The sequence below is a fragment of the Anguilla anguilla genome, chromosome 10 (assembly GCF_013347855.1).
Source record: "Anguilla anguilla isolate fAngAng1 chromosome 10, fAngAng1.pri, whole genome shotgun sequence".
Classification (NCBI taxonomy): Eukaryota; Metazoa; Chordata; class Actinopteri; order Anguilliformes; family Anguillidae; genus Anguilla; species Anguilla anguilla.
Window position 1 is genome coordinate 9,701,421 of NC_049210.1, and position 24,071 is coordinate 9,725,491.

Here is a 24,071-nt window from a genome sequence, read left to right on the forward strand (position 1 = left end):
ATATTTGAGGCCTTAAAAAAAAAATGTTTTCCCTGAAAAAATATGTATATATTCCATATCTTGTTATGGTCATAGGTACTAGTATATACAAAATTTTTGGCTCGTCCAAAATCAAAAAAGAACCAATGTCCTAACCTTTCTTTAACCTGCTGAACACAGCCGTAAACTTGCCTCGACCCTCAGACTTATCGTTTTCATAACCCTAACCCTAGGTTGAGCCCTAAAACCTAATTGAAGCCATAGGAACGTTTGAAAACATGTGATTACTCATTTAAAATTGTGGAAAAACTAAGTCAAGACTGTGAATTCCATAGTACAAATGCTAAAAAATATATTTGAGGCCTTAAAAAAAAAAATGTTTTCCCTGAAAAAATATGTATATATTCCATATCTTGTTATGGTCATAGGTACTAGTATATACAAAATTTTTGGCTCGTCCAAAATCAAAAAAGAACCAATGTCCTAACCTTTCTTTAACCTGCTGAACACAGCCGTAAACTTGCCTCGACCCTCAGACTTATCGTTTTCATAACCCTAACCCTAGGTTGAGCCCTAAAACCTAATTGAAGCCATAGGAACGTTTGAAAACATGTGATTACTCATTTAAAATTGTGGAAAAACTAAGTCAAGACTGTGAATTCCATAGTACAAATGCTAAAAAATATATTTGAGGCCTTAAAAAAAAAAATGTTTTCCCTGAAAAAATATGTATATATTCCATATCTTGTTATGGTCATAGGTACTAGTATATACAAAATTTTTGGCTCGTCCAAAATCAAAAAAGAACCAATGTCCTAACCTTTCTTTAACCTGCTGAACACAGCCGTAAACTTGCCTCGACCCTCAGACTTATCGTTTTCATAACCCTAACCCTAGGTTGAGCCCTAAAACCTAATTGAAGCCATAGGAACGTTTGAAAACATGTGATTACTCATTTAAAATTGTGGAAAAACTAAGTCAAGACTGTGAATTCCATAGTACAAATGCTAAAAAATATATTTGAGGCCTTAAAAAAAAAAATGTTTTCCCTGAAAAAATATGTATATATTCCATATCTTGTTATGGTCATAGGTACTAGTATATACAAAATTTTTGGCTCGTCCAAAATCAAAAAAGAACCAATGTCCTAACCTTTCTTTAACCTGCTGAACACAGCCGTAAACTTGCCTCGACCCTCAGACTTATCGTTTTCATAACCCTAACCCTAGGTTGAGCCCTAAAACCTAATTGAAGCCATAGGAACGTTTGAAAACATGTGATTACTCATTTAAAATTGTGGAAAAACTAAGTCAAGACTGTGAATTCCATAGTACAAATGCTAAAAAATATATTGAGGCCTTAAAAAAAAAAATGTTTTCCCTGAAAAAATATGTATATATTCCATATCTTGTTATGGTCATAGGTACTAGTATATACAAAATTTTTGGCTCGTCCAAAATCAAAAAAGAACCAATGTCCTAACCTTTCTTTAACCTGCTGAACACAGCCGTAAACTTGCCTCGACCCTCAGACTTATCGTTTTCATAACCCTAACCCTAGGTTGAGCCCTAAAACCTAATTGAAGCCATAGGAACGTTTGAAAACATGTGATTACTCATTTAAAATTGTGGAAAAACTAAGTCAAGACTGTGAATTCCATAGTACAAATGCTAAAAAATATATTTGAGGCCTTAAAAAAAAAAATGTTTTCCCTGAAAAAATATGTATATATTCCATATCTTGTTATGGTCATAGGTACTAGTATATACAAAATTTTTGGCTCGTCCAAAATCAAAAAAGAACCAATGTCCTAACCTTTCTTTAACCTGCTGAACACAGCCGTAAACTTGCCTCGACCCTCAGACTTATCGTTTTCATAACCCTAACCCTAGGTTGAGCCCTAAAACCTAATTGAAGCCATAGGAACGTTTGAAAACATGTGATTACTCATTTAAAATTGTGGAAAAACTAAGTCAAGACTGTGAATTCCATAGTACAAATGCTAAAAAATATATTTGAGGCCTTAAAAAAAAAAATGTTTTCCCTGAAAAAATATGTATATATTCCATACCTTGTTATGGTCATAGGTACCTATACTAGTATATACAAAATTTTTGGCTCGTCCAAAATCAAAAAAGAACCAATGTCCTAACCTTTCTTTAACCTGCTGAACACAGCCGTAAACTTGCCTCGACCCTCAGACTTATCGTTTTCATAACCCTAACCCTAAGGTTGAGCCCTAAAACGAAATTGAAGCCATAGGAACTTTTGAAAACATGTGATTACTCATTTAAAATTGTGGAAAAACTAAGTCAAGACTGTGAATTCCATAGTACAAATGCTAAAAAATATATTTGAGGCCTTAAAAAAAAAAATGTTTTCCCTGAAAAAATATGTATATATTCCATATCTTGTTATGGTCATAGGTACCTATACTAGTATATACAAAATTTTTGGCTCGTCCAAAATCAAAAAAGAACCAATGTCCTAACCTTTCTTTAACCTGCTGAACACAGCCGTAAACTTGCCTCGACCCTCAGACTTATCGTTTTCATAACCCTAACCCTAGGTTGAGCCCTAAAACGTAATTGAAGCCATAGGAACGTTTGAAAACATGTGATTACTCATTTAAAATTGTGGAAAAACTAAGTCAAGACTGTGAATTCCATAGTACAAATGCTAAAAAATATATTTGAGGCCTTAAAAAAAAAATGTTTTCCCTGAAAAAATATGTATATATTCCATATCTTGTTATGGTCATAGGTACCTATACTAGTATATACAAAATTTTTGGCTCGTCCAAAATCAAAAAAGAACCAATGTCCTAACCTTTCTTTAACCTGCTGAACACAGCCGTAAACTTGCCTCGACCCTCAGACTTATCGTTTTCATAACCCTAACCCTAGGTTGAGCCCTAAAACCTAATTGAAGCCATAGGAACGTTTGAAAACATGTGATTACTCATTTAAAATTGTGGAAAAACTAAGTCAAGACTGTGAATTCCATAGTACAAATGCTAAAAAATATATTTGAGGCCTTAAAAAAAAAAATGTTTTCCCTGAAAATATATGTATATATTCCATATCTTGTTATGGTCATAGGTACTAGTATATACAAAATTTTTGGCTCGTCCAAAATCAAAAAAGAACCAATGTCCTAACCTTTCTTTAACCTGCTGAACACAGCCGTAAACTTGCCTCGACCCTCAGACTTATCGTTTTCATAACCCTAACCCTAGGTTGAGCCCTAAAACCTAATTGAAGCCATAGGAACGTTTGAAAACATGTGATTACTCATTTAAAATTGTGGAAAAACTAAGTCAAGACTGTGAATTCCATAGTACAAATGCTAAAAAATATATGAGGCCTTAAAAAAAAAAATGTTTTCCCTGAAAAAATATGTATATATTCCATATCTTGTTATGGTCATAGGTACTAGTATATACAAAATTTTTGGCTCGTCCAAAATCAAAAAAGAACCAATGTCCTAACCTTTCTTTAACCTGCTGAACACAGCCGTAAACTTGCCTCGACCCTCAGACTTATCGTTTTCATAACCCTAACCCTAGGTTGAGCCCTAAAACCTAATTGAAGCCATAGGAACGTTTGAAAACATGTGATTACTCATTTAAAATTGTGGAAAAACTAAGTCAAGACTGTGAATTCCATAGTACAAATGCTAAAAAATATATTGAGGCCTTAAAAAAAAAAATGTTTTCCCTGAAAAAATATGTATATATTCCATATCTTGTTATGGTCATAGGTACTAGTATATACAAAATTTTTGGCTCGTCCAAAATCAAAAAAGAACCAATGTCCTAACCTTTCTTTAACCTGCTGAACACAGCCGTAAACTTGCCTCGACCCTCAGACTTATCGTTTTCATAACCCTAACCCTAGGTTGAGCCCTAAAACCTAATTGAAGCCATAGGAACGTTTGAAAACATGTGATTACTCATTTAAAATTGTGGAAAAACTAAGTCAAGACTGTGAATTCCATAGTACAAATGCTAAAAAATATATTGAGGCCTTAAAAAAAAAAATGTTTTCCCTGAAAAAATATGTATATATTCCATATCTTGTTATGGTCATAGGTACTAGTATATACAAAATTTTTGGCTCGTCCAAAATCAAAAAAGAACCAATGTCCTAACCTTTCTTTAACCTGCTGAACACAGCCGTAAACTTGCCTCGACCCTCAGACTTATCGTTTTCATAACCCTAACCCTAGGTTGAGCCCTAAAACCTAATTGAAGCCATAGGAACGTTTGAAAACATGTGATTACTCATTTAAAATTGTGGAAAAACTAAGTCAAGACTGTGAATTCCATAGTACAAATGCTAAAAAATATATTGAGGCCTTAAAAAAAAAAATGTTTTCCCTGAAAAAATATGTATATATTCCATATCTTGTTATGGTCATAGGTACCTACTAGTATATACAAAATTTTTGGCTCGTCCAAAATCAAAAAAGAACCAATGTCCTAACCTTTCTTTAACCTGCTGAACACAGCCGTAAACTTGCCTCGACCCTCAGACTTATCGTTTTCATAACCCTAACCCTAGGTTGAGCCCTAAAACCTAATTGAAGCCATAGGAACGTTTGAAAACATGTGATTACTCATTTAAAATTGTGGAAAAACTAAGTCAAGACTGTGAATTCCATAGTACAAATGCTAAAAAATATATTGAGGCCTTAAAAAAAAAAATGTTTTCCCTGAAAAAATATGTATATATTCCATATCTTGTTATGGTCATAGGTACTAGTATATACAAAATTTTTGGCTCGTCCAAAATCAAAAAAGAACCAATGTCCTAACCTTTCTTTAACCTGCTGAACACAGCCGTAAACTTGCCTCGACCCTCAGACTTATCGTTTTCATAACCCTAACCCTAGGTTGAGCCCTAAAACCTAATTGAAGCCATAGGAACGTTTGAAAACATGTGATTACTCATTTAAAATTGTGGAAAAACTAAGTCAAGACTGTGAATTCCATAGTACAAATGCTAAAAAATATATTGAGGCCTTAAAAAAAAAAATGTTTTCCCTGAAAAAATATGTATATATTCCATATCTTGTTATGGTCATAGGTACTAGTATATACAAAATTTTTGGCTCGTCCAAAATCAAAAAAGAACCAATGTCCTAACCTTTCTTTAACCTGCTGAACACAGCCGTAAACTTGCCTCGACCCTCAGACTTATCGTTTTCATAACCCTAACCCTAGGTTGAGCCCTAAAACCTAATTGAAGCCATAGGAACGTTTGAAAACATGTGATTACTCATTTAAAATTGTGGAAAAACTAAGTCAAGACTGTGAATTCCATAGTACAAATGCTAAAAAATATATTTGAGGCCTTAAAAAAAAAAATGTTTTCCCTGAAAAAATATGTATATATTCCATATCTTGTTATGGTCATAGGTACTAGTATATACAAAATTTTTGGCTCGTCCAAAATCAAAAAAGAACCAATGTCCTAACCTTTCTTTAACCTGCTGAACACAGCCGTAAACTTGCCTCGACCCTCAGACTTATCGTTTTCATAACCCTAACCCTAGGTTGAGCCCTAAAACCTAATTGAAGCCATAGGAACGTTTGAAAACATGTGATTACTCATTTAAAATTGTGGAAAAACTAAGTCAAGACTGTGAATTCCATAGTACAAATGCTAAAAAATATATTGAGGCCTTAAAAAAAAAAATGTTTTCCCTGAAAAAATATGTATATATTCCATATCTTGTTATGGTCATAGGTACTAGTATATACAAAATTTTTGGCTCGTCCAAAATCAAAAAAGAACCAATGTCCTAACCTTTCTTTAACCTGCTGAACACAGCCGTAAACTTGCCTCGACCCTCAGACTTATCGTTTTCATAACCCTAACCCTAGGTTGAGCCCTAAAACCTAATTGAAGCCATAGGAACGTTTGAAAACATGTGATTACTCATTTAAAATTGTGGAAAAACTAAGTCAAGACTGTGAATTCCATAGTACAAATGCTAAAAAATATATTTGAGGCCTTAAAAAAAAAAATGTTTTCCCTGAAAAAATATGTATATATTCCATATCTTGTTATGGTCATAGGTACTAGTATATACAAAATTTTTGGCTCGTCCAAAATCAAAAAAGAACCAATGTCCTAACCTTTCTTTAACCTGCTGAACACAGCCGTAAACTTGCCTCGACCCTCAGACTTATCGTTTTCATAACCCTAACCCTAGGTTGAGCCCTAAAACCTAATTGAAGCCATAGGAACGTTTGAAAACATGTGATTACTCATTTAAAATTGTGGAAAAACTAAGTCAAGACTGTGAATTCCATAGTACAAATGCTAAAAAATATATTGAGGCCTTAAAAAAAAAAATGTTTTCCCTGAAAAAATATGTATATATTCCATATCTTGTTATGGTCATAGGTACTAGTATATACAAAATTTTTGGCTCGTCCAAAATCAAAAAAGAACCAATGTCCTAACCTTTCTTTAACCTGCTGAACACAGCCGTAAACTTGCCTCGACCCTCAGACTTATCGTTTTCATAACCCTAACCCTAGGTTGAGCCCTAAAACCTAATTGAAGCCATAGGAACGTTTGAAAACATGTGATTACTCATTTAAAATTGTGGAAAAACTAAGTCAAGACTGTGAATTCCATAGTACAAATGCTAAAAAATATATTTGAGGCCTTAAAAAAAAAAATGTTTTCCCTGAAAAAATATGTATATATTCCATATCTTGTTATGGTCATAGGTACTAGTATATACAAAATTTTTGGCTCGTCCAAAATCAAAAAAGAACCAATGTCCTAACCTTTCTTTAACCTGCTGAACACAGCCGTAAACTTGCCTCGACCCTCAGACTTATCGTTTTCATAACCCTAACCCTAGGTTGAGCCCTAAAACCTAATTGAAGCCATAGGAACGTTTGAAAACATGTGATTACTCATTTAAAATTGTGGAAAAACTAAGTCAAGACTGTGAATTCCATAGTACAAATGCTAAAAAATATATTTGAGGCCTTAAAAAAAAAAATGTTTTCCCTGAAAAAATATGTATATATTCCATACCTTGTTATGGTCATAGGTACCTATACTAGTATATACAAAATTTTTGGCTCGTCCAAAATCAAAAAAGAACCAATGTCCTAACCTTTCTTTAACCTGCTGAACACAGTCGTAAACTTGCCTCGACCCTCAGACTTATCGTTTTCATAACCCTAACCCTAGGTTGAGCCCTAAAACCTAATTGAAGCCATAGGAACGTTTGAAAACATGTGATTACTCATTTAAAATTGTGGAAAAACTAAGTCAAGACTGTGAATTCCATAGTACAAATGCTAAAAAATATATTTGAGGCCTTAAAAAAAAAAATGTTTTCCCTGAAAAAATATGTATATATTCCATATCTTGTTATGGTCATAGGTACTAGTATATACAAAATTTTTGGCTCGTCCAAAATCAAAAAAGAACCAATGTCCTAACCTTTCTTTAACCTGCTGAACACAGCCGTAAACTTGCCTCGACCCTCAGACTTATCGTTTTCATAACCCTAACCCTAGGTTGAGCCCTAAAACCTAATTGAAGCCATAGGAACGTTTGAAAACATGTGATTACTCATTTAAAATTGTGGAAAAACTAAGTCAAGACTGTGAATTCCATAGTACAAATGCTAAAAAATATATTTGAGGCCTTAAAAAAAAAATGTTTTCCCTGAAAAAATATGTATATATTCCATACCTTGTTATGGTCATAGGTACCTATACTAGTATATGCATGAGTTTTGCATGATCATGTTTCTGTGTGAAATGCAGTGAGCCAGTCAGGGCTTAAGCAGACTTGCTAGGCTGCATAATATGTAGCACGTGCTTCTTTTAGCGCATGTGCGATCACCTCAAAAGTTCCACACCAAAAAAATGACTTATGTTTGTTTTTCATGCAATCACACAAGGGTGTTATCTTATTGGTTTCATTTTTTCACCCTCCCCCTCCATTTTGTTCATGTGATGTTCTCCACAGGTCAGCCTCAGTTCAAGCAACAGTATTCACTGAAGGTTACTGCTGCCAAGCATCAATCGCATTCGGTTTAGCGTATGCATAAGTAGTGATGCAGCAAGTGCCGTAATTGATTTTTTTTGTGTCGAGGATTGCATCTGCTTCGAAAGCGAGAAGCAGCTGGTGATCCCCGCATCTTGTAAATTCGCATCAAATCACTTGCCATCTTTCCGGCTGACGGACCACCCGGCGATGCGGAACAGCCCCAGTGCGGTGCATATACACATCTGAGGGACTGGTGAGCTGTGAGCCCTGTATCCACTGGAATCCGTCGATCTCTGTCAAATCCTCCCAGCACATGCTCAGTTGCCATGTCACTGCACAACGGCAGACGAATGAGGACAGCACGTACAGAACACGTCCCCCTGACTGACAGCGTCGACGAGTTCTGTGTTCACATGCCAGCTGGTTTAAACTGCTGCCAGTAAAGCTCATTTGCTCATTGTCATTGGCACACATTAGCATGTTTATTTTCCCCATTATATAAAATGCAGATGTACTGTACATCCGAGCCAGAATGTAATCTCAGAGTTGAGCACACACAGCAACAGAGAAAAGTAACTTGAAATAGTAATGATAGTTTCCTGCTCTGGTGAAGTCTCTTTTTAATTGAAATTTTAACCGCAGGTATTGGACAAAAAAACAGTGGCTCCTCTTGCTAATTGTGCTCTTAGAGGAAACAATTTCCATTGACCAGAAACAAGTGGAGTGTGAAGATGGAGCCTCTTTCTGCCCAGTACAGCTTTAACTGCCAAATGTGTTGTTAATACAGCCGAAGAGCTGATTCACCCTGTTAGTGTGAGTCTAATCACTGTGATTACCGCTGCTGAATTAGCTCCCTGGAATAATATTGATTTACAGAGCACTGTATTTACTAGACACAGATGGCTCTGCTTATATAAGTGTAATTTTCTCTCTGGTTGGTGGGGACAATATATCTTGTAATAATTTGTGAAAAATGTAAGCTTCCAATGTAAGTCCTTTGGGTTTAGAAGAAAATATATTTGTACTTTCTGTTCTTTAAACATATTGAAGTATTTCAACCTTATGTAATTAATTAATTTTTAAAATATAATCTCACATATACCGTAAATACATAAAGTACTTTATGATGCCCGCTAGGAGCAATCAGGCATCTGGAAAAGTTTAAAAAAAAACAGAGTATTTGTCTTTTTTTAATAAACTGGCCAAGTATAAACAGAAATAAACCTTGCACATCCATAAAAAACAAGGCACAAGGTAGTTATTAAATACAGAGGGGACAAGAACTGTTTTTACAGAAACAAAAAGGGGATTTAAATTTAATACATCGCTACCCAGAGGCTATTAGAGTCCCTACGACTGGGATCTAGACCCTAAACATTTTATGTGTCAACTGCTTTAAATCCACCTCTGCCTCTGTGCTCGGTATGAATATTTCTCAACTCATTGTAAATGATCCTGTTCTCCATTCCCTATCTTTTTCACCCATATCGGAAGAGAACCCTGTTTAGATTTAATGATTAGTTCTCACAGGGTTTTTTTCTTTCTTTTTTTTCTTAAAAAGTCCTCCAAAGACAACACACATTTTCCCCATTATCCTCCTTTTTGTAAGTCTTTTACATTAATTTGGCTAGGGAATGCAGATGATAAGCACCAATACTGTCCATCATCGAAAGATCAAAAATAAATTACACACATATTAAGCCATCAGGTTTGTCATAGGAATTACTGTTTAACCCACAGACCTACACTCTTTCAAAAATGTGTCACCATGTTTAAGTCTGCAAACAGCTCTGTTCCATCACAATGTTTAATGTTCATCATGCTATGGCATTATTATCGTAATATTGTAGAAATAAGGGAAATAGATAGCATTCCTGGGTCTGTAGGTCTTGATGGGTATAGATCCCGCTTCACCTCAGCAAAGCCTGCATTAAATGTATTTATCCTGCAGAGTTAGAGTATGGGAGGGAAGACAACACAGAGAATATATTTGCTATATAAATCTATAAATCTATATTCTTCACTTATACAAATTCAGGTATACTGCTGGGCCTTCGTGATGAAAATTAATGAGTTCCCAGAAATACGGGAAAAAAGTATCAGCAACAAAAAAGAAAAAGTCTAAAAATAAGTTTGCATTGCTATGCAAATTCACAATCGCATTCTTGTCATAAATATATCCCAATGCCTAAGACTTTTCTGCAACTTTTCATCTAATTTTCAAAAAAAAACAAAAGAAACTGATGTATCATTGAAGAGGGTGAAAAACTTAAGTTTCTTATAAGCAATTAACACCAGAGCTCTCAAGTTTCAAAAATGATTAATCGCCAGGGGTTAGAAAAGATGAACAATCAACCAGAGAGGGGGGGTCAGGGGACACAATTTGTTCAGAAAATATAACTTTTTTTTGCCTTGTTTCATTTTTTAAAGTATACTAAACTTGCTGTTTAAAGAGCTGCAAACCCAGAACAATAGCTGTCATTGAAATGCATGAGAGTGTGGAACCAGCCTGTGTGAGCGTGAGATTGCTCATAAGTGTGCAAGACTTACTTCAGAGCTGTGTAACAACTGGCTTGGATTCAGCCTCTGTGCTTCTCCAACGAGGCCTGGGGTGACAGTCACCTTTAATTTATATCCAGGCACACCTCAGCCCTGGCCAAGACTGGCATTAGCTCACTGTTCACATGTCCAAACTGAGTAGAAGAGCACAGAAAAAAAAGTATTTGCATTGCTTATTGCATTCTCACAATAGACATTTCATAGATAGGGGATGTTTATTAAGAATACAGTCACCATGCTATTTATTCTTGAGCTAAGTCATAAGTAATGGATTTTACTATTAATGTGAGAATACACAGCAGTCTGACTATTCACATTCATGCAGGTTGTGATACTGATTTAAACAGCACGTATGGTGTAGATGAGGAGAACTGATATTGGCTTACAGTGCGTAAAGCTGTGTGGGAGTATTCAGTGTGGTTTGTAAAAGGTCATCCATTACAGTATTGGTATTGCAGATTGCCAAGAATGTAAATGATGACTCCTCAAGTGAACAGATTTCAATATGTTTCAAATGACCGTGTGAATGCCAAATTACAGTCAAATGCTAATTACGTGTGATTGACATTGTGCCAAATAGGTTATAAATAACTGGAATACAAGTACTTCAGCAGTAATCAACAAAGACAAGACACCACTCAGGGGTATAAAGCTGGTGAAAAGTATTATAATGATTTAAACATTTCTATAGTTCATTTTCAAGCTAGTTTCCACACAAGTAACTGTTGATAGTGAGCATGCACAATAAAAGAATTTCACATGCTGTACTCACTATGTTAACTGGTTTCAGACACAGAATGTACTGGAGTGTTGAATTTTTTTTTACAAGTATATCTATGCAAATATATCATAAACACAAAATGCACAATACAGTGCACTGGAATGAGGAATTAGTCATTTGACCTTACTGCATTTTATTTTGTAGTCTGAAGTCAAAATGTCCTTACCTTATCATTTAAACCCCTTGATAAATTCAGAATAATCTGTCTGGATAATGTGCTCTTTAGGGTAAAGAATGCGTAGAAATTGTTGTTACTTTTAAAATCTAAGAGTCATGCAAGGTTTCCCTGTCTTTAAACCTCCCCGACTCTGAAACAAGCTGGCACAAGGGAAAATAAAAGTTGAAGCAGATATTTGTGATATAAAGCATAGAACATTTGCCCATTGCTGAAAGAAGTTATTTTTTCTTAACACTGTGATCAGGTATGAAAAAGCATTTCCTTCTCTTTAAGTGTAGAAACTGCAGTCTAAAATAAATGCTATAAAATTTCCTAGGCTTCTTCAACCTGAAAAAATTCAATTCAGAGTGAGAGTTTGACATATATTAAATTGCACTGCTTAGTTTGCAGGTAGAATTTGAACGGGAGAACGGTATCCATCTAAAAAAAGTGACCTGGACTGAAATTGCACATTGTGGCAGTAGACAGTTATCATTCTCCCCACTCCTGGAAATTTACTGGGATGCAATTCAAAGACCCCATTTGATTCTGACAGAGCATTCTGACATAGGAATCTACAAGCTACACTTCATTGTTGTGTCAAGGCACATTTAGGCTAGCCTACTCGCAAAATAGCACTTAGCCCATTGAGTCTTAATGGAGATTTACAACATACCACCGGGTGCCATTGTGGACATGTGAACTTCATCCATTTTAACGGTGGCTGTGTCCTCTCACGGCTTTCTTTGCGATCGGGGCCAGACTATACATCTGTGAACGAGACAATAGGCTTGCAGCCTAATCCATAAAACAGAGCATCCAACCATCTTTATCAAGTCAAGTTCAACAGTAGATGTGACAAAGCATGAAAGAGGTGGAGAAATAGGCAGTACAAACCAGCAGCATGCACAGACTCTCTAAGGGGCAGGGGCAAAAAATTACAAAAGGGCACCTCCACCATGTGCACTAACATTTGGCTTGAATAAAAAAATCTAAAATATCTTTCTGTGCTGTCAACATTTCATACATTATTGAAGTATTTGACTTTTCCTCATAGTTTTATAAGCCAAGCACAGCTGTCAGCACATCTTAAGCATACCTTGGAGAATATGTGCAATGGGGTTCACACCTTCAATTTCATAACTTGCGCTGACCTTTAAAAGAGTCTTGGTAGAATAAATCCTGTTACCACTTCATTAGAACCAATCGGTTCCCTTCCTGAGAGGGCCCATGCGTAAAGAATATTTGTTTAGTGGACAAGGCTGAATGCCAGAGTGGGCACATGAGATTCAGGTTTAAAATTCTAGTTTCAGCATAATTTCCCCCCTCCCCCCCCTTCTTCATTTTTGGAATCGCCTTGACCATTTCCATTTTACATTATATTTTTAAGGTATCTACAGTAGCAGTTTCTGTTATCCAGAGGGACTAATAGCTCCTCATACAATACACTCACCTGCAAGCAAGTTATTGTTCTGCAAGCAAGTTATCATTATGTATGCTACAATGACACCAGGTGCCTACAAGTAACTTGTAACATGACAGCTAGTTACCTGTAAGCGCCTGGTAAGCTGGGGGGGAAAACAAATTCTATCAACACAGTGGCTAGTTCCGTGTTTCATTCAAGCAGATACAGTGGTAAGGTCGGCAAAGTTCATCTGCTTTTTGTCATGGCCGCCATAAATGATAAAGCAATCCTTCATGTCTCCAGGTGTTGTTCCCCTGGAAACAGATTGGCTTCAAACCTGGAATGCAGGCAGCGAACACGTTTTGGAAATCGTTGGAGGTGAGCCCTCGTGACATTGATGCAATTAAAAGTTCTGTTTGCATGGCATTCTAAACAAAGCTGAACAAACATGGCTCTGATAGCATTAATGCACAGACTAGATGTAAATGCTCTCTCTTTCCTGGCTGTGGTTTTGCAAATGGATCTACTGTGTGCTGTCTGCACATAAAATAGATTGCATTGTGAAGATTCAGTGTATTCTCAAACTTAAAGCTTTACAGCATAAATCAGTTGTTGTGTGATTATGACTAGTGCCATTGTTCAAAGGAGAAATTACACTGAACTCTACACCTTACAATATTTGCTAGGCTAAAAAAAAGGCAGGCAGGTAAACACATTAGTTTAACGAGATATATTAAGCACTTATGGAGCCAGAGCGAAACTCAGAAAATTAAATCTCCACCATTTTTATGAGTTATACTGTTTAACCTGTGGGCAAAGGAGATCAAATGCATATCATTTAAGAGGGCATTTAAAAACACTGGGAGAAGCAGACGATGTAAAAGTGACCTGTGACTTTGGTGAACAGAGGGATGGCCCATTATCTCGCGTGTGATAGATCAGTGAATGTAATTATTGAAAAAGAGGAGGCAGAGACTGTGACACCGGGCCGAGCCAGGCTACATAAAAAGCCCAGTCGGGTGTGGATTAATCGAGCTTTTGAAGACTCGCCTCTGCCTGGCCTCAGAGGGAGACGTGACGGAAACCCAGCAGAGAATGGAAATGTCGGCATTTCACTTCTCTTCTCCTTTTTTGCTTTGAAGAAACGGGCTTGTTTCTGCGTCAAGGGTTTCTCATCGACGCCCTGAAATTTTTTAAAAAATTACTACCTAGAAAGTACGTTTTCATTTAGCGTTGAACTCGGGGGTTAGCAGTGAATTCGTCCTGCCTTTAGAGCTATGACACATCCCAATGTACAATGGCAATTTACTGTAAGCAGATTACCAGAGGTGCACGACATAGTACTTTAAGTTGTAATATTGCAATTGCTTTTTATTTATTGAAAGTGATTCCATTAATCTTAGATTTTTAAGCTTCAGCTGAAAATTCTAACCACCCAATTTGTTAGTGAGCACTGAGGTACTGCTGTATTATTACTGCATTATTGAATATCACATAGCATAATTATGATCTGGATGATTTATTCATAGTCTTGGTTCAAAAGGAGATCCCGTGGAATAGTAATGTGGTTACAAATCATTTACCTCTCATTTTTAGTCAAGAAATATGAACATGGTTAGCTTTCGTTGTGATACCAGGAAACTTTTTTCTTAGTAATCTGTGCAGTAGGCCTCATGAAAGCAGTGAAACCATTTTAGACTGGTTCCAGGTTTGACACAAAGCACAATTAAAAATTATAACAAAGTAAGGCTTTAAACATTTTCTTAAAATTTATTTAAACATGTATGATGTTTCAGTAGTATAAGAGGAAATTTCATGGCGGTAACATTACCCTAGAGCAGGGGTCCTCAATTTTATCCAGAAAGGGCCGGTGTGGGAGCAGGCTTTTGTTCCAACTGGGCAGGTACACACCTGATTCTACTAATCAAGGTGCTTAGCAAAGATTCCAAGTGGTTGATTAGTAGAATCAGGTGTGTTACTGCTTGGTTGGAACAAAAGCCTGCGCCCACAACGGCCCTTTCTGGATAAGATTGCAGACCCCTGCCCTAGAGTTTACATAACCTTCCATAGCATTTTCCTTGGCAATTTCAAATAAAAATGTACATTTGTTAATAGCTAGCTACATGTGTATTTTTCTATCTATTATGGCCTATTTGGGATTGATGTAATGCAAAAGAATGATAGTGACCGTACTAAAATGAGGATGTCTTGGAGTTCCTTCCACCACAAGGTTGAAAAGAGAAAAAAAAAAAAGTCTGAAATATAAAATTAGAAAACGGTTCGACACTGACACACATTGTGGCTGCAGTGAAGAAGCCTACCCTAACACTCATCTGTATTGTTCAGATTAAATCAGATGTCTAACAGGTACTGCATATACCGCTCTCTGTAAAATTACATTGAACAGCTTGTTACACACTTATTCCAAAAGCCCACGGGGGCGCATGAAATAAGAATGGCCATTGTACTTCATGTTCTCATAGATTTACACTGGGCCACTTGTATTCAAATGTACTTTACATTTATGGATCCCTTTGAAGTGGCTCGTTACCTGTGTTTTTTTATTAGTGCTGTCTGGCGTAGTCTACGTTACGACTTCCTGTGTATGCGATTTATGTGCGCCTGTCTCTGAGCTTGCCTTGGATTTAAGGCCTCTCAGGAGATCTCATAACAGATACTCTGTTTGCTGAGAAGTTATTCAGATTTATATGCATAACAATTCCATCTTTATCTTGTTGAAGGACGGTGTTATGATTTGCTGCCTCTTTGTATTCACAAATGGGTTTGATCAAAGCCAGTCCCATAGCTAACTCTGAAACCAAAATCTCTTATTAGTAACTTCCTAGATGCATAACTGGAGGAGAGAACAGAAGGAAAGCAGAGGTTAATATACATTCAGAAAACATAATAGCTGCTATCATGCTACTAAGGCGTCACATAAAACTCCTTCCCCAGGTGTACGTTTTCAGCTTATGTTTAGTTCCACAGAATTTAAGATTCTCACTGGCACAGATGTTTTGTACTGCATATCCAATTAGAACAAGCAAGATGTGCAACCACTCAGATAAGTAGGAGGGTTTTAATAACAAGGTCAACAAAACAATTTTGGTAACATTTTACTTGAACTACAATGTAATCCTTCAGCATAATTCAGCACAATTGAAAATAAACATTAATATCAAAACTCCAACCATTTACAAATAGCATCCAGAGAATTATGCACATTTGAAAGGTGTCACCTCAATTTTTCAAGCAGCCAAGAGTCCACTTCAAAACTGTGTCACAACACATTATCAAAGTAGTTCCTCAAACAGTTTATTACGAAATACCCCAGAAACAATTGGAGAACACACACCTCCATACAGGAAACCATCAGAAATATTAGAGCTATACCTGAGCCCTTTTCACTAACGCCTGACTGAAAAAAGATATTTTCAGATAATGCGTGCATAATATTACACAAGCCCTGCAGGACACAAACCTGCGGATCCATATTGTGTTTCCTCATCCAAATACAATATACAGTATATGAAATCCTACCCGACTACAGTCACTGGATCCAGGAGGACTGGCAACGTTCTGTTCGTTCGCCATGTGGCGTGGGACACTTGAGAACCCTTCCCCCGGTTCTTTGGCACGTTCGACGCCTGACCGCCAGCCTCATAACAAGCGGACAATCTGCCGTGCTGTTTCATATCACAGTCCAAAAACATCTCCGTCACTATGGCAATCCCCCCCCCCCCCCCCCCATATCACCATATCCAAAGAGGGATATCAGTCACCTTCTTCAATATTTGAAGCAAGCTTCACAGGCGCTGTTTGTGAAACTATGAGAGAAAAGCAGCTTAGTTTGACTCATTAGTGGATCTTGCTAAAAATGTATTTTTTGCCATTGTGTGTTTTACTGACTTAGAATAGTGAGACATCTAATCTATTCAGTTTAGTGAACCAAGTAGCCGTTTGGCCAGAACCAATTTAACTACAGTAGACTACCTTCATAGCTGTGCTAGCATTCTACAAGTAATAGAACTACAAACACTGCTAGCAGTTGATATTGTATTTTCTTTCTCCTCCAAAGCTGTTCAACAGATTTATTGCTTTTGTTGTACGGTCTTACTGAATGTATATTTCACAAATGATGCAAGAGCCTGTAATTTTGCAATTAGCATTCAGTTATTATACTTAGTCATTGAATAATGAAACTTATCTTTCAAAATTTATAAATGCTGCCAATAGTTGATCATCTTGTACATTTCTCTGTGTGCACATATTTAGAGGACCACAATAAATGATGTTCACAATACAACTGCATACTACACACTGTGTTCTGCCAGGACAGAGAATGGTGCATGTAGCAATACTTGTGAAATGCAAACAGAATGGAAAGCAGAAACAGAGAACAATGATTGTGCCTTACAGATAGTAAGTTGCATATAATGTAGTAGCATACATTGAAATGAGCCTCAGATCCCTCTTGTCCCCCCCCCCCCCCCCCCCCCCCACACAAACACACACAAAAAAAAATCACTCATTTGGATGGAGTTTGACCTGAGGTCACAAGTTAAATTACTTCTTTTGTTAATAATATGAATAATGTAAATAAAATGGTATTATTGATGTCTATGCTACATTTGAATCTGTTTATGCACTCCTGGTAAACATTGTCATAATTGTTCTGTTTTCATAGCCTTGAAAATTGTGTTTTGCCATAAATGTTTTTCAGGAAAGAAAAAAAATCACAGAACTATGTGAAAGTGCAAATTTTGAAAGAATATCAAGCTGTGAGAAACAGCATTTGAAAGCATTGTTCTCTTCCCTTTGTCAGCTAAATGTCATATTATTGCACCCTCCTCCACCTCCCTGTGCCTCCTGCTCCTCAATAAAACACGCTCCCTATAGCGAAAGAAATTTACAGATTTGTCACGGATGTCACTAATTAGAAAATTATGACAATGGACCTGCTATATCTCTCCTTGAGAATGGGATGCCTCATTTTCATTCGTGGTCTTGTGTTCTCAGGGATGTTTTTAAAAAAAAAAATGTTTTCCCTAAAAAATATGCATTTACTAGACATTTTGTATGTTCATAGGTACACATGCTACTAGAGATATATTTTGGTTCATTCAAAACCATTAACAAACCCATGACCTAACCTTTCTTGAAGCTGCTAAACACAACCGTGAACTTGCCTCAACCCTCAGACTTACCGTTTTCCTAACCCTAACCCTAACCCTAACCCTAGCTGTACCCTAGTTTGAGCCCTAAACCCTAATTGAAGCCATTGGTACCATTAAAAACATCTGAAAAGCCATTTAAAATGGATGGAAAACAAGGTAAATATAAAAAATACTATAATACAAATTCAAAACAATATGTTTGAGGTCATTTAAAAAACAAAAATGTTTTCCCTAAAAAATATGCATTTACTAGACGTTTTTTTATTATGGTCATAGGCACACATGCTAGTAGAGAAATTATTTGGTTCATTCAAAATCATTAACAAACCCATGTCCTAACCATTCTTCAAGCTGCTAAACACAACCGTAAACTTGCCTCAACCCTCAGACTTATCGTTTTCCTAACCCTAACCCTAACCCTAACCCTAGCTGTACCCTATTTTGAGCCCTAAACGCTAATTGAAGTCATTGGTACCTTTGAAAACATCAAAAAACCCACTTAAAATTGATGGAAAACAAGGTAAATATCATGAATACAATGATACAAATGCTAAATAATATGTTTCAGGTCATTTAAAAAACAAAAATGTTTCCCCTAAAAATTATGCATTTATTAGACATTTTGTATGGTCATAGGTACACATGCTAGTAGAGAATTTTTTTGGTTCATTCAAAATCATTAACAAAACTATGTCCTAACCTTTCTTCAAGCTGCTAAACACAACCATGAACTTGCCTCAATCCTCAGACTTGCCGTTCTCCTAACCCTAACCCTAACCCTAACCTTAGCTGTACCCTAGTTTGAGCCCTTAACCGTAATTGAAGCCATTGGTACCATTGAAAACATCAGAAAGCCCATTTAAAATTGATGGAAAACAAGGTAAATATCATGAATACTATAATACAAATGCAAAATAACGTTTGAGGTCATTATAAAAATTATTTGACCTTTTTCAAAAAAAAGGAACACAGTGAAGTGTGTTTTCAGTTATCTTCAACCCTCAGTTAAAACTATACTCACAAACATTTTCACTCCATTTATGTTTCACCTGTCATTGTGTGAGAGTGTCATTTTATGAACACAAACTGTACTGGCAAGGTGTCCGTGAGTATTATCAAACTGATCTCTTTCTCTCTCAGTCCAAACCAATAATTCTCAAAATCCCATTTTCAATAAATTACCATACATTTTTTGCTGAAACTTCAGTCCAAATTTCCAAACAATCGAGGCAAAATAACTTAATCTAGCAACATAGCGGTACGCAACATCATCTGCACCACATGCCACCATGTTGCCATCCTTGTCCCAGCTGTACATCCTGCTTCTCTCCTTTCTTCAAGAGAAATAAAATAAATGGCGACAAAGCTGAAAGCCTGAAGGAAGAGATTTGTAGCTGCTACACTGGACTGTCACAGGGACCTTTGCGGGAGTCCCGGAAGAGGCCAAAGATCAGAGCCTGTCAGGAATCTGAGGCTTCTTCACCCGGCAGATAAATTCTCCTTCTCCAGTTTCCCTGATATCCCTCCTTGCCTGCAGCTATCTCCTCCCAAGCACGTCAAGGACCTGAGATATTACAGCCTTCACTCACGACACCAGACAAATCTCTTGTTCGTTGGAGAGATTTATGGGCTTCTGTCTGCAGAGAGTACAGTGGCAGGTAATGTCATTGATGAAGAAGTACATATATTGAACTGGATTGAAAAGAAATGTAATATTTGTCTCAATATTTAATGTACATCAGTGCATTATATATTCTCTAACGTTGAAACTTGGACTTTTCTTTCTTTTAATTCGCATGTGTCGTGGGTGTGTTTTACAGAACCTATACCTGCTGTCTTGTAATCCATAGGCCATCAGCTGTGCCACTGTTGCTGCAGCAATGTACCTTCCACCTCTGACGTACCTAAATATATATTCACAAGTGAGCAGTGCATGGCATTCTCAGCTCCAGATGACTCACAAACTCCGTTGATGGTGGCTCTGTCACTCCTTGTTGTCTTTCCGTAAAACCGCATACCCCAGTCTCTCTTTTCTTTATGCATGGTTGGTAATAAAAATAAAAAGCTGTCAAACATTTAAAAGGGGACAGGCTATAAGCATGCTGATGGCTCTGCACTATACGTTGTGGCTCTTTTGGGAGACTGGAAATGTCATCCTGCAAAAGAAATCGATGCCCAAGTGATGCCAATGCGCAGACAGGTACGAGTCATACTGGACGCTATTAGATATTATCAGATAGAAAAGTCATCACAGAGAATCTGCTGCTAACATGGAGCACTACTGGGGAACTTTGCTTTTTTGTTTTGTTTTGTTTTGGACAATAAAAAAATAACTGCAGCCTTGAAATATTTAATGTATGCACGACCTGTAGCTGTTGCATTTTTAAAACGTTTTTAATTGCAATAATTAAATATTCTGTTATGTGGCATTAAAACACGGTATACAATATTACAAACTGAACTGTATCGTAAAAACATCTATGAATAAATTAAACTGGGCGATTAATTTTTAATGTGTTCACTTGTAGTGCAGCTCTTTCAGGTCAAGTAATATCATCAGCTGTACAACGGATATACCAATACCGTGGCCTTTCCACGACAGGGCTTTGCCTGTGCAGAAGCCCTCGAGCGAGCTCAGCGATTTCGACCCGACAAAATCACCAGCAATCAGAAGCACCGAAGGCAGAGCTTGAAAGCACGTACAGCAAATCAAACATTTCCTCATCGCTATTCCACACAGGCCTAATTAACATGCCGCTAAGCAGATCAGATAACAGTAATAAACAGCTTAATGCAAGCTCAGGCCTGCATTTCTCCTTGCACCATTCCCGCACGTCTTCAACTCGCAATTGGAAAAAAACAAACTTTTTTTTCCAAGTTTTATCTGCTTTTTCCTTCCCTTTCATCCCTGAAACAGAATTCCTTCACCTTAATAATTAAACAGCAAGGGGCTCGCATCCCAATCCACTACTAAGTGGCACATTCATTTGGAATGGCGTACACGGGAGCTATGTAACATCCTGGTACCCCCTGAGAGAAGAACGGGTAAACACACCAATGAATTAACGAAGACAAGCTTCAAATGACAAATGAATCCCCTTTCCTCCCCCTGACATATTTCAGTGCCAAAAACCCAGGGCTGTCGGAATGAAGCATCCAGTTATTAAATTACACTAAATAAGCTTCCCATGGAGTTATTAATCTTAAAAGTGTTTATTGGATTAAGGCAGAGGCAATATTTTTAGAAGAGGAAAATGAAATCACATTTCATTTATTTCTCTTCAGAAATCTTGAACGCACTGCAGATGTACTGTATCTTTACCGAATAAAGTTCATTACTTTCCATGCCTGATGGTCCTGTTGTTTGCTGGAGGATGGATAACTGAACAGAATTAGCTATTAACATCGAGGCAGACTGCAGGTACCCCATTGTTACAGATCTTGCTTCCCTTTGCTCGCCTGCGGGTTTAGCATTTTTATACAGTATTTCACTTGCCGCATATTTGTCTTTAATTTAAGTTTTATATTTAGTGTTTTTTTTGTTTTGTTTTTAACATCATTTTTTACACATTTAAGTTACAATAGTAAAGTTGTTTCCCAGAAGTTGCTTGGGTTGAGGGATCCTGTACCATGTTTTTAGGTTTGTACATTTTCTCTTTCTATCATATTTCAGAATGCCACTCTCTGGGCACAACCTCATGCTTGCCAGGTGTTTGCAGAAATATTGCAGCCATTAAAATCCAACACATTGGCTGGGTCTATTTCATGGCACGGAGCTATCTTCCTCAGAATAAGAGCAACATTTTCTGTTACCTTGCAAGTGTGATTGACCTGCACCACCCCATCCGCATTCCCCTGAAGATCTGGGCGTTGAACATTTGTGGGATTCATCATGCTTTGGTGTCATGTCCTCACTGCCTCCTGGATTTAAAGTGTCATTCAGAATGCTTTTGAGTGCTTTTTGATTCTTCCACCCCCAAGATTACTCCTCCTTGAGGCCAATCAATGGATGGAGCAATGATGATGCGATACTGTCTTCATCCAGCCTCCTGTCAGAAGAATTTCATGCCCCTCACACCTACCTTCACTTTCACACTTCCCTGATTTTCACTGCTAGTTTATTATTTTACTCCCCTCTGTATGTCTCACAAGCTCATATAAAAAAACATGTAGAGTGACTGAAAGGACAGAGAGGGGGATGGTGAAAAAGCGGATGACTCTAAAATGGAAGCTTGTCTCTATGGCTTCCAACACGTGCGGGTGTCTCAGGAGCAGAGAGCAATTTCATTTCGCGTGTTTCTCCGTGTCTGAGCCGTGTAGACGTGTCACTTCCCCCTGTTCAGCTGTTTGCCGTGAGGGCGGTCTCTCAAGGTGGGAAAATGAGCTTGTCTGTTGCGTGCGGCGCCGGGAAGATTGGGGTGAGAGAGACGAATCGGATTTAGAATGAGCGCGCTCATATCCCGCCCGGGTAAACTGACCTTGGCTCCCGAGGAGCTGACAGATGTGCTTGTGATGATACAGGAAATCTTGAGGAGATGAGGGGGCTTCTGAGCGCAATATGAACCGCGGTCAAAGTGTGTGAACCGTGTGGGAGGGAGGGACAGTTCACATGACATCCCCCCCGGGGTTAAACAACGTTCATTTCTGATCGAGAAACTCATTGACCCTGATGTGACCTTTTCGGATATTACAGTTAAGACTAAAACTGAGAGCATACTGATTCCGATGCTTTCCCCGGTGGTGGGTGGGCTATCTACCTGGTGGGGAACAGATTAATTCTCCTACTGGTAATAGAGAAAGATTAACAGGTCAAACCCTGGCCATTTTCACGCCGAACACATCTTCATGCTTCCTGCAGGCTGGGAAATGATATTGATCAAATAGACTGTGGGTTGTACCTGAATGATGATGAATATTGACTCAGATTTTATCACATTTGATAGTCACTACATTGGGAACCTATACTAAATATTTCAAATGCATCACTTCCTGGGAATGGTCAACATACCCACAAAGGCTTGTTGAATTAGAATTGTTCCAGGTAACACACGTCAGTCATCGTGTCAATCAATGTGACTTACAAGTAATTATGTTCAAAACATGACTTTAAGTGACTGAATGAGAGCACTATTTACAGATAGACTGTGCAGAATACTTGTCCTCATCAGTGCATTGTGGTAAAAGATCATTCTCTATTCTCTTTCAGGCATTAATCCCCCAGCTCTTGCACATCTATGAGCCGTCAGGTGGCTGCAAGTTTTGTATCTTGCTTGGGAACATCATGCAGAAAAAAATATTTCTTTATTTTTTAAATTGCTTTTTGTGCAGATTTCTTTTTCTTGTTTGTGCGTCTCTGAAGCCTGTGCGTGTCTCCACACAGATGGCTTCATGGGCACTGCAGACATCTGTTTTCCCAACACTGATTTAACCCCGCCCCCAACCAAGCAGCGACCCCCAACCAAGCAGCCCGCCCCCCCCGGGGCAACCCCAGCAGCGGTTAGAGGGAAAACAGCCGTGACAAATTCAACGACCGGGGTTCCGTTGAGCCCTTGTTTTTATTATGGCCTCTGCCTCCTCGACGCAGCAGTGCCGCGGTCCCAGGCTGGGATTGGAAAGGTTCTCGGAGAGGGAGAGAGAGAGAGACGTCCGAGGGACGCGTGTCAAATCCACTAGCGCTTGTGTAATGGAGGGTGAAGAAAGGGCATCGCCGCGGGCCAGACAGACAGCTGCACGAGAGAGAGACTGTTTATCGACACGAGAAAGTGCAAGCCTGCGATTATGCGCTACATTATTGCTCGTCTTGAATTAATTCGCAACATAAATATGACATAAGCCCGATGCTGGAGCTGAAGTCTTATTTGACCCCCAGTGACCCTGTTACCCAACGGGAAGGACTGCGGCAATGTAAAGTTGTTTCAATCGTTAGGAAGGAAGTAGAGCCGTGCTAATATTTGCGGGGTTGTTTAGCATTTTTTCTGAC

At 37.8% G+C, this 24,071-nt stretch overlaps 1 long non-coding RNA gene across 3 annotated transcripts in view; it reads right to left on the minus strand.

The window, feature by feature from the left end:
- Positions 1-24,071, minus strand: part of LOC118206883 — a 70,143-nt gene that overhangs the window by 25,156 nt on the left and 20,916 nt on the right. For 2 of the 3 annotated variants that reach the window (XR_004761267.1, XR_004761265.1), the window contains exons 4-5: positions 12,186-12,280; positions 10,563-10,705 (exon numbers count right to left, since the gene is read on the minus strand). This is a non-coding gene — a long non-coding RNA (uncharacterized LOC118206883). Of the gene's footprint in view, positions 1-9,327; positions 9,958-10,562; positions 10,706-12,185; positions 12,281-24,071 lie in introns of those variants that run through there. The other variant, XR_004761266.1, reaches the window with a different exon arrangement.